Genomic DNA, 11093 nt, shown 5'->3' with positions numbered 1-11093 from the left:
CTACACAGAGGAATAAGTTGTTGGCTTTCGTCATGACCTGACATGATGGTTGGTGAATCATGAAATGAATGACAACCGTGACGAGGCATTGGATCTTATTCGACAACCACAACTAACCAAGAGAAGAAAGTCAAATAATAGGTATCTGTCCTAGGTGTCTCAATGTTAGGCTGATAATTCACTTGTTTTTTGTTAGATTGCTGTATGTAATGTGCATTGTAGGTTGACCGAATGTGTACTCTACCATGTGAATGAACATATTCTTATGCTTCACAGAGATTGGTGTCCGTAAATTTATGAATGTTGAGATGCATGATGCCAATTTATTCCCCAGTGACATTAATGAATCTAAGTTTAACCACACAAAAACAGATGATAACAACAGCCACGTTAGAAATGTGTTGTTGTTTCCATTTCTTTTGAAGTCACTCATTTTTACTTCAATATGTCATGTTGGTATCCATTTGAAAATGACAAAAACCAATTCGAATATAACAACAATGAAGATGACATAACCTGATCTTCATACATAACATCAATTTAACATAAACTGTTAGATTAGGCTACTTACATCAATGCCAATAACCAAAACAAATTTGAAAATTACAAAAACTAATTCGAATATAACAACAATCAAGATGACATAACCTGATCTTCATAAATAACATCAGTTTAACATAAATTGTCAGATTAAGCTGATTACATCACTACCAATAACCAAAACAAATTTGAAAATGACAACAACTAATGCGTCATTAACAAAAGATAACATCTCTATAACAGTAACTTGCTTTCATGTATTCAATGATAAGTGCACATTAAGATATTGGCTAAACTTAATGCTTCCTTGTCACTGATATTTTTATCACCTTACTTACAAAAAAAGTGTCTGTACCTAGCTCCTAACTACAACCCCGGTCTAAAAAAGTTGATAAGGGTGGAGCATACAACTATGTACACCAAAAAATGACACATCTCCACTATACTCGAAACTTTATGATGGGCTAGGATTTCTGCAATTCCTCCTTGTGTGTCCAGGTTAGTGGCATCTTCCACATTAGTATATCCATTTGTTCTGGAATTGTGATTCATCCCTATTTGTTTTTGGCTTTCCTAATGGTTGAGATGTTATGGGAGGTGGCAAGAATATTTACTCACCAGCATTTCCTATCCTATAGTAATCATTTGGGTAAGGCATGTCTGTTGTTACCACAGGAATCATACTGTGAGCATAAATATTTTCTTGTGATGACTTTTTATAGCAATTATCAACATAATCATAAACATTGCCATGGACAACCTTGATGGCTACACAAGCATAGCAACAAGGGATCCCCGTCATTTGCCCAGATCTACAACTGCATTGGTGTAGTCCAAGATCAACCCGATACTCTCCACGTGATGTTATCACCTTTGCTCTTTCCCCACCATAATTTTCAGCATACATATGCTCAGACCCAGCCATTATATCCATCACCTTACTGTCTATATTTGGACCAACACAATTCTTCCATTTGGTCATAGTCATATAGGAGGCATGCAGCTTTCTTGCTACTTTCTCTCGGTGCTCATGGATCAACTGGGGCACAATATGCTTTCTCTTATTGACTATCCATGCGTTGAATGATTCTTCAATATTACTTGTAATATTGTCCCATTTTTTATATAGGAACCTACTTCTGGCCCACCTATCTACATCCCCATGATTAATAAGCCAATCAAATAGCCTTGGAGAAAAGGCTCTCATGTCATCCATTGCTACCTCAAATTTCTCATCCATCGTTGCATATGCAATTTTATCCAATAAATGCAGTGCATCCTCCTTGGTCGGTCATTTGTTCTTGGTTGCCACTTATTCATTTTCATAACTTCTAAACTAAAATTCTTCTTAATGTGTCTATAACAAAAGGCATACCTTTGACCCCCAAAGATTGATGCCATTCCTACGATGATAGCATTGTGTCGATCTGATAAAATCGTCACTTTCACAAAACTCTAAATTTTTTTTATCATATAGAAAAGCCATGTTCAATCATCTAGTATTTCTCCCTTAACAATTGCAATTGCAATGACAGCAGCTTGTTATCTACATCATAAGTTGAACCTAATAACATTGTCCTCTTGTATGGTCCGCTTAAGTGAGTTCTATCAACATACAGAATATGCTTCGCATCATTTAAGAAACCCTCAATACATGACCCTAGGCTATGAAAACATGCTTAAACTAATTCCCAATAGCAATCCTTTTAGCCATGGTTTTCTCATCTGTTTCCTTTAGCCTTTGGCATATCTATAGTATGAGCATGTATGATTGTTTAGGCCTACCATATATGTCTTCCAACGACTTCTCTTTTGCTCTATAAGCCTATTTATATGTTAGATCAATCCCATACTCTCATTTCAACTTCTTCCTTATCTCAAAAGTGCACTTATCTATATGATCCCTCATCTCATCAATTATTATTGATGAGTTCAAACTAGCTCTTTCACTATGCATCAATTCCAAGCTATCTTGGGCAGAATGAACATGCCAATTTATAAATATCATCACTCGTAGCATGTCACAACTCTTCCCCACATGATTTGCACATAACTTCCATAAACAACCTTCAACTTTACACCTCATCGACATGAATTCCTTGTTATTCCTCACATACTTAGGCACAAACTTGTGTGCAGGTGCAAACTTGTATGCAAACACTTGAAATGCATCTGTACTTGGAAAACATTGACCCACCCTTGTAAAAAGTCCCTGTCCTCACACTGCTTATCTCACTACCATATATATCTTCAACTTCGATGGATGTATCCACATTAGGGGGCCTACTTCCTCCATCATTGTCACATTTACTAGTATGTTCTTCACTAAGCCAGCCATAATCATAACACAAACTAATGGAGGACGCATCCAGTTTCGTTTGCTGTGACATACCAATGAATCTCTCTATTCTGCATTCACAATGACAAGAGTCGTTAACATGAATGACAAGATGAAATTCATAAACGACAATAGTTAGGATAAACTTCCACTTACCTTTATGTATTGTTCCTTGGTTGGGGATCCCCCCACCCTTTTTCAGCCACATACACATGACCGTTGTTTCGTTGTATTGAAAAAAGTTATACATTTCAGCATTGTCATGAAGGTCAATCAATGTCTTCTCATCAAAGGCCACTGTGTACTTAATGTCATAATTTCTTCCATCACCACCAATCCACTTACATATCATTAGCCTCAATTCTTCAAGTGTTAGCCCATCCTTAATGCTTCTTAACATCATGCTACCTCCATTATATCTCACTTTACCTTGACCATTTGTCACAAATTTTTCTCCCACATGAAAATAATAGAACAGCTCCTTCCCATAAGATAACCGAGCTTCAAAATTCATTTTGTTTCATCACTTGCACGGATAATAGAATTGGAATGATTATATGACTTAACATTTAGCTTATCACTTCAATTTCACCAACATAATACCATCATCATCAACTTACACGACCAGATTAGGGTTTGACACATTCATGCTTATAATTTGCAACAAAACACTCATTTCTTTCTTGTCCACACTCATACTTCATTTTCTCAGAATCAATCCACTCTATTATTTGAATCCCCCTTCAACATTGTGCCTTTATTTAACACTAATCACTTTGACCCATTTGTGAGGCCATAAAACCCCTCTCCCTCAATGTTTTTGCTTCCCCGTATATTTACCCTCTGATTACCATCTTTCCCTACAAGTTCTATATACCTACACCATATCCTTGCTTCGCCACCCTCTCCACCTCAAAACCAGCCTCACATCGACGACATTCCCATCCAACAGGAAGAAGAACATGAATCAGTGCATAAAAGAGACAGAGAAAAGAAAGAGAAGAAGAATATAGTCATTGAATACTAACCTCACTTGCTTACTTCGTTCAAGTCTTACTTCACACGTTCATGCTCCTACGTTCATAGTCCCTTCCAACTTTTTCCCCTAGCTCCCGCCACACTTTTCATCTATCCACCAAAAATGTTGCTTATTTAGGTCATACAAGGGCTTTTTGGTAATTAATCAAGATTTGCATAATCCCCCATTAGGCAACACTTCCTAATTTGTCAATGCATTTGCTAAGCTTCCTATTTTGGCATTTCACATTTTTAGGTTTCTTTATCTGTCATTTTCCCCTTTACTTTACACAGATATTTGAAAAAGCGTGTCATATACAAAATGAAAAATGCACGCAGCCCAATAAATAAGTTGCTATTGTTCATAAGTTATTACTGTTCATAAAATAGTATTTTGAGTGAAGAGCTAATATGGAGGTGAAAATAAGCCGGCTAGCGGTTGATTTTTATTTATTATTATAGGTTGATTTTGGGCTTAGTATTTCAAATTTCAAGATTCGTTCCATCCTCCCATTCATCTTTTCTAAATTCTAATCTCTCCACTTTCTACTCTTTTTCCAGACACGTTTCTCTTTCTATTTTTACCCATCTCTTCCAAATTCCAAATTCAAATGGAAGCTTCAACCTCTCTCTTTCTCTTTTACTTAGATTGATGATTTTCTCATAGAAATCACCACTCCATTTCCTTTGGTTACAAACACTAGTGGCATGTTTGGTTGGATGACAAGAATCGGAATTACATATAATCATAACGCTAATGGTTAATTAATTTTTTTGGTTTGGGTTTTGTAACGTAAATAAGATTATATTTTGTAATGTTAATTACCTAAAGTAATTAATATAATGGGGATTACAATAGTGGGACATATGAATGAGGATTACAACATGTAAAAAGACATTTTTTGCCCCCACCTCCTTTATGGTCTCCCTAACCATACATCCACCTGCTCATGCATCTCTTCATCCACTACCCTCCTCCTCCATTTCCACCACTGTTGAGCTTCATCATTATGGGTGTCACAGCTTCATCTCCAATGAGTACCGCCACTCATTAAACTCCTGCCATTCATCAATTTCACCACCACCATCAACTTCCCTACTTAGCAATGGTCATTAAGTTTAGGAATTGAGTTATTTGGGTTTTATGTATAGACCTTGAAAACCATAAACAAAAACAGACTAGAAAAAGTGGATAAAATAGTAGCGACAAAGAAAAGCTATGGCTACTCACTTGAACCAACCTTTTTGGCCATACAAATCATTAAGCAATGAATCAATTAGATAATGGTAGTACTTGACCCTTTTCATTTGGATTAGAAGGAAACAAAACAATTTAATGACATTTAGAATCAGTAATATATATACATTGACTTTAGCGGCCCTCTACCTTGTTTGTCGTCATAGTCCTAATTCCTCTTTTGTTTTCCACCCATTTTTGTTTTTAGCCTTTTGAATCATTTTGCCTTGGTTATGTTTCTAGACATTGGTTATGGCAACAAGCAATAAAGCAAAAGGAGGAGGAGGAAGGTGATCATGGAAGGGAAGGGGGTAAGGAAAAAATGTGATAAGGATATTTCATTCTCTTTTGTTTTTATAACTATTAAAATTAATATAAAAACTGTTATCTTTTTGAGATTCCTAGTATCAAACCAATCAAACTTATTGTAATCATCTTTACATTACATTGCATCCCTTTCTATTACATTACATTCCATTATATATGATTCTATGAACCAAACAGGAGTTCACCATCTCCTACGTCCCTCTTGTTGGCAACCGTCAGGTGTGGGTATGGTGGTTATCAATGGTGTGGTAGGTGCAAGTGCATGGTGGTTACAATGCTGTGTGTAGTTGCCGCCATTACTAATAAATCAGAAAGGTCTTTCTTTCCTTTCTTTCCTTCGTCATCTTTTTCTTCTCTGTTCTTTCCCATCTTTTTTCTTTCTTCATTATATTCAGTTCTAAGATCTTGCTCCATCTAAAATTTAGGAGAAATTTTCAGGCATGCCTTTATTACCTTGGGTAGGTTTTATTGTTTGATTGATTGCTAACCAGTTCTAAACATAACAATGGCTTAGCACGAATTGTTCGATTTAAACAAAAAAATTCAAGGAAAGAGGAAAAGGATGAGATGGGAGTTTTCAAAGATAGGAAATTTTTTTTTTATATTCTTTTTAAGTTATCATATTTTTCATCTTTTAAGGTCTGCTTGCTGCTCACTTTTTCTAATTGATGTCTCTTAGATATCTCCGACTTGAGAGCTCAGCCTGGGTTTGCTTGACACTATCATCAACCAAAGGTGTTTTCTTTCTAAAACAATGGTTTAGAGAATCTAAAAAGAGGCATAAGAAATTACTTTGTTAGTTTATGTATTTATCTATTTTTGGGTTATATGTTATTTGATTAATGATTCTTTTGTATCCATACTATACATACATATACATCTGTGTGGGTGCATTTTTTTTTTGTGTGAAAATTATACATACACATATATATATTGATTATTGATGCTGGTATAAATGTATTAGCAAGTTAAGGCATTGACCTCCAGGATAAATATATGTACTACTGATTGACTCCCAAATTGTTCCCTGAGGTAGATATGTGATGTGAAATGATAACGTATTTGATTGGTAATAACATATTAGTTGATTGGTTGTGTGTTTGGCAAAGTAGGGTAAGGTCCCATTTTTCTCATTAAAATCACTACATAATCTACATATCTTCATCTTTGTCCTTTTTCTTCTAAAACCTTTCACAGCAGGACAGGGCAGGCTGCCACCTAAACCAACATGACATCACTATTCATGTACCTGCAGTTAAATGCACCAATTCCTTCTCACTCACATTTTTTATTTTCTGTGTAGGGACTCCAAAATAATTCTGTAATTGATTATAAAGTTTGAAGCACATGACACTTTCAATATCCATGGAAGGGTAATATTTGCTTATCATATGACACATTATGGTATTTGTAATCAATATTCTATTTGAAATGTAGCATCAGGAAGACATGTAAATTAGATTCTCGTGACATTTGCCCATATATTCTTTTGCATTTAAATTTATGAAATATAAGTCTATCAGAATTTTCTTGCTAATAATAAACTATAGCATTATGAAATAGGTGGGGCAATTGTCTTATAAGGATTATGCATATCATGAAGGCATGGTAGCCATCAGTCTACAAGTAGTCATCAGTCTATGGGAGTAAGGCTGCATAGGGGCAGGGCTAGGCAAGGCAAGCCCCATGCCCGATGCCTAGCCTAAAAGATGAGCGGCATATGTTTTGTAGCCTGCTACTTGGCCCTGCCTAGTACATGCCTTAACCATTTTGGGCTGGGCAAGAGCGGGCTGGGTAGGGCGGGCTTTTTTACCCAACTTAGTGACACTTTACCCATATCACATGTAGAAAAAAAATTCAATTATCATGCTTTGAGACAAATGAGAGGAAAAAAATTTATCACGAATGACTTAATTACTCTCATATATATAAGTCTTATGTAATCTTGTTCTTCAGCCTTCAATTTCTTATGAGAGGTAAAAAAATATTTAATAATTAAAACATTTAATAATTGACTGATTTTGTAGTTCAATTCCTTAGTTTATTCATATAATTGGCAGATTCTTATAGTCATGTGAAAGCACAAGATTTGAAAAGTGGTTTTTTTTTTTTTTGGTTTTGAAAAATTGGAGGTAGGAGGAAAAGAAGGAAATTTGACTTGAAGCAATTTAGCATATTTAATCTTATACTTTAATATTTGGTTTTTTTTATATAATTATAATGTTTATGTTCTTTTCATTTTTTTTACTTTTGGCTAATTATTTTAGCCAAAACAAAGGGGATAATTGCCTAAAATAATATATATTATATATTATGCTCGTGAATTAGCTCGGCCCGAAAATGCTCATTTTTATTTGGATAACTTTTTATTGTGTTAGGCTGGATGCTTTTTTTGCGGGCTTGGACGGGCTTATTGGGCTTGCGGGCCTCATGCACACCCCTATACGGGAGGTTCATATAGGTGGAGAGGTACAGGAATTTGTTGAATTCATATTATTCATCCTAATTCAACAATTTTAGTGGTTTTTTTCATAAAGTTTACCTAATAATTAATGGGTAAATTCAATATATGTTAAATTCATGTATTTTTTGTTTTCACTACAAAAAAAAAAATCAAATTAGCGACGGAATTCCCTAATTAGTGACGGATTATGGCAACAATTGATTGCCGCCATGTGTCATGTTTGTGACTGCCACCTCACCTTTTCCTCTCTCTCCTATGCCGCCATGTTATCCTGTCATCTATATCATCACCAGATGTCCATCACTGTGAGCTACCATGTCATCCATGACTGCCACCTCACCAACTCCTCTCTCTCCCATGTTGCCATATCATCGACACGTGTTCATGAACCACCACATCATCACCACGTCACAAATTGAGCTAATTTGCGAAGGAATGTTGGTTTGAACTTGTGACCTCCTACACATGTGTTGAAGCCTTTGCCAGTTGAGTTGAGAAGCACTTACGAAATTATTATGCAAAAATAAATATATACAATATTTCTAATAATAAATACAAATATATATAATAAATATTATATACATAATTAATATATATTATCTAATTTAATATATTATTATTTATTTGAATTTAATTTTTATATTTTAGTAAAAAATTTCTAATAATTCATATTTTTATTCAAATATTTAAGGAAATAATAACTATATTATTTATTTTTATTTTATTTTTAATTTTTTAATTTTTTAATTTTTATATAATATATTATTTAAAAATTATGAATATTATTTTTTATTTTAATAATAAGTTTAAAAAATAATTATTATATATTTATATTATATTTTTTGTGACTAATTAGTGACGGAATTGTGATGACAATTAGTAATAGAAAAATTCTATCACTAATTTTCATCACAAAATGTTTTGTGATGGAAGTTAGTAACAGATTAGTGACAAAATTTTTCCCTTACTAATTTCCGTCACTAATCATTTAAAACAAAATCAGCGACAGATTTGTGACCGAATTTAGTGACGAAATAAAATTTTGTCACTAAGCCATCTCTAATTTAGTGACAGAATAAAATTACATCACTAATTTAATGACAAAAGTTTTTTATTACTAAATCTCATCGCTAATTTTATTGACAGAATTTGTGAAGGATTGGTGACGAATTAGTGACGGAATTTTTATTCCATCGCTAATCCCCTGTTTTTTTGTAGTGTTCAATTATTATATTGTAGAAGTTGATCCAGTAGGAAACAACCACCCCCAAAAAAAAAAGTTTTGGGGTTGTCCTCAATAAAGTTGTGTTTTAGAGTTGTCTAATAGGCTTTAGCCTTGGGAAGACGGAAGATATGACATTCACAAAGGTAGAAAATTGGCACACACTTATCTTGCAGGATATGCACAACTGAAAAAATTTGCTGCGATATGAGTTATTGGTGAAGGTGATTTACTCTCGATATTTTTTTGGTAAATCAATTGGGTTTTTTTAATTATATGACATATAACTTTGTTTTTATGAACTTGCTCTGTAAGAAGCTTGACTAAGTTTCTTAAGAGAGGATCAACTTTGGAAATACAAAAGTTCTGATATTTTTAACGGTAGAAAATCAATACAGACTTATTTTCTGGAATTTGCTTAACTGAAAATCTTTTGTGAATCTCATAGTAAAATTCAAATCCAAAGTGAATTACACATATAGTGCACTAAATAAAATATGCCTAAATAATAAACCGTTATTCTTGGATCTGGAACACCATTTTATGTATTTTAATTCTACTGTATAAGTCGATGGGCAAAAATTCTAAAACTATCAGGTTAAAAACATAGATAGGAGATTGGAAAAAGATACCAATTATATTTTGAGTCAAAAGTGTTATTTCTTTGTTTGTAATCCTAACCATTTCTTAGTTACTAATAACTATTTTAGCAAAGTTCAAGTGGTTAATTAATTTATCACATTATTACTTTTTCATATAACTTTTAATTTATAACAATTGAAGTTGAGTCTTTCTTAAAAGAGAGATTGATTGCAATTGATCACAGTAAATGCAGCATTTACAAAAGATGCTAAATTATTGCTTTAGAGTGATAAAGATTGCAATCAATTAAGATTCATGACATTGAATAAATTCTTCCCGTGCATTGCAAGGGGAGTCAATGCGAGTTATGGTTATATAGATAAAGCCATAAAGGGTTAATCCCCTCAATTGTCAATGGCAAATATAAAACTGTCAGCCCATATGGCTTAATGATACGTATACTAAACATCTTTTAAGTCTTTTAAATATGAAGTATGTTACCTGTTCAACCCTCTGATGAAGGGATGAGTTACTATCAAAAGAAATAGAAGAATATAAGTGTGAATCTTGGGAAGGTCTAATAGAAATTTATCTCAAGTTCAAAGTGATTTAAAGATATTCTGAGCTATACCAGAGAAAAAAAAAGAGAAAAGAGAAATACAAAATTGAAGAATTATGTGCTTCTTCCAAAGCATACAGTACATGCAATTGCAATTTGTAAAAGATAAAAAATTGTAATTAAGTACCACAAATTTAAATCTTTCAATTATTAATTAATTATACTACCTCCGGTCCTTAATATAAGACCCTATTTGACTTTTATTTCGATCCTAAATATAAGACCTAATCTACTTTATCTATCATATTTATACTTTTTTTTTTCAAAATAGCCCTTCTAACAATAATAGTTCTAACCAATACACTTGATTATAAGGATATTTTAGGAAATACAACACATATTTATGACAAATAACTAACTTAACTTATTTCCTTAATCTCCTCAAATTAGTCAACTGGCTCTTATAATTAGGACCGGGGGTAGTACTTCGTAATTCATAGCATCACGTAAAAGAAAAATAAGTAAGCGCTCAAGGGGACCACTTCCAAATTTATATGCTTAAACATGATGGACCTTAAGAAGTACCCCACAAAGAATGGTGCATTTAGAGAAGCTTAATTAGCGTCGTCAATTAGCTACCTTTGTACGCCATTTAATTTGTTGATTTGAATCAGGGGAAACTCTAAAACAGTGACCATATAACAAAGTTAGTTATAAATATGGACTTCAATTTTCTGAAATTACTCCTCCTTGGTCCATTTTCTTAAGCCAAAAAAACAAAGTGTCATCATGACGAAAATCACCAAG

Source organism: Neltuma alba, unplaced genomic scaffold (genome assembly GCF_004799145.2).
Source record: "Neltuma alba isolate B1F8T4 unplaced genomic scaffold, ASM479914v2 tig00012477_pilon, whole genome shotgun sequence".
NCBI classification, from domain to species: Eukaryota; Viridiplantae; Streptophyta; class Magnoliopsida; order Fabales; family Fabaceae; genus Neltuma; species Neltuma alba.
The sequence above is the reverse complement of the archived record's forward strand: the minus strand, read 5'-3'. Positions refer to the sequence as shown.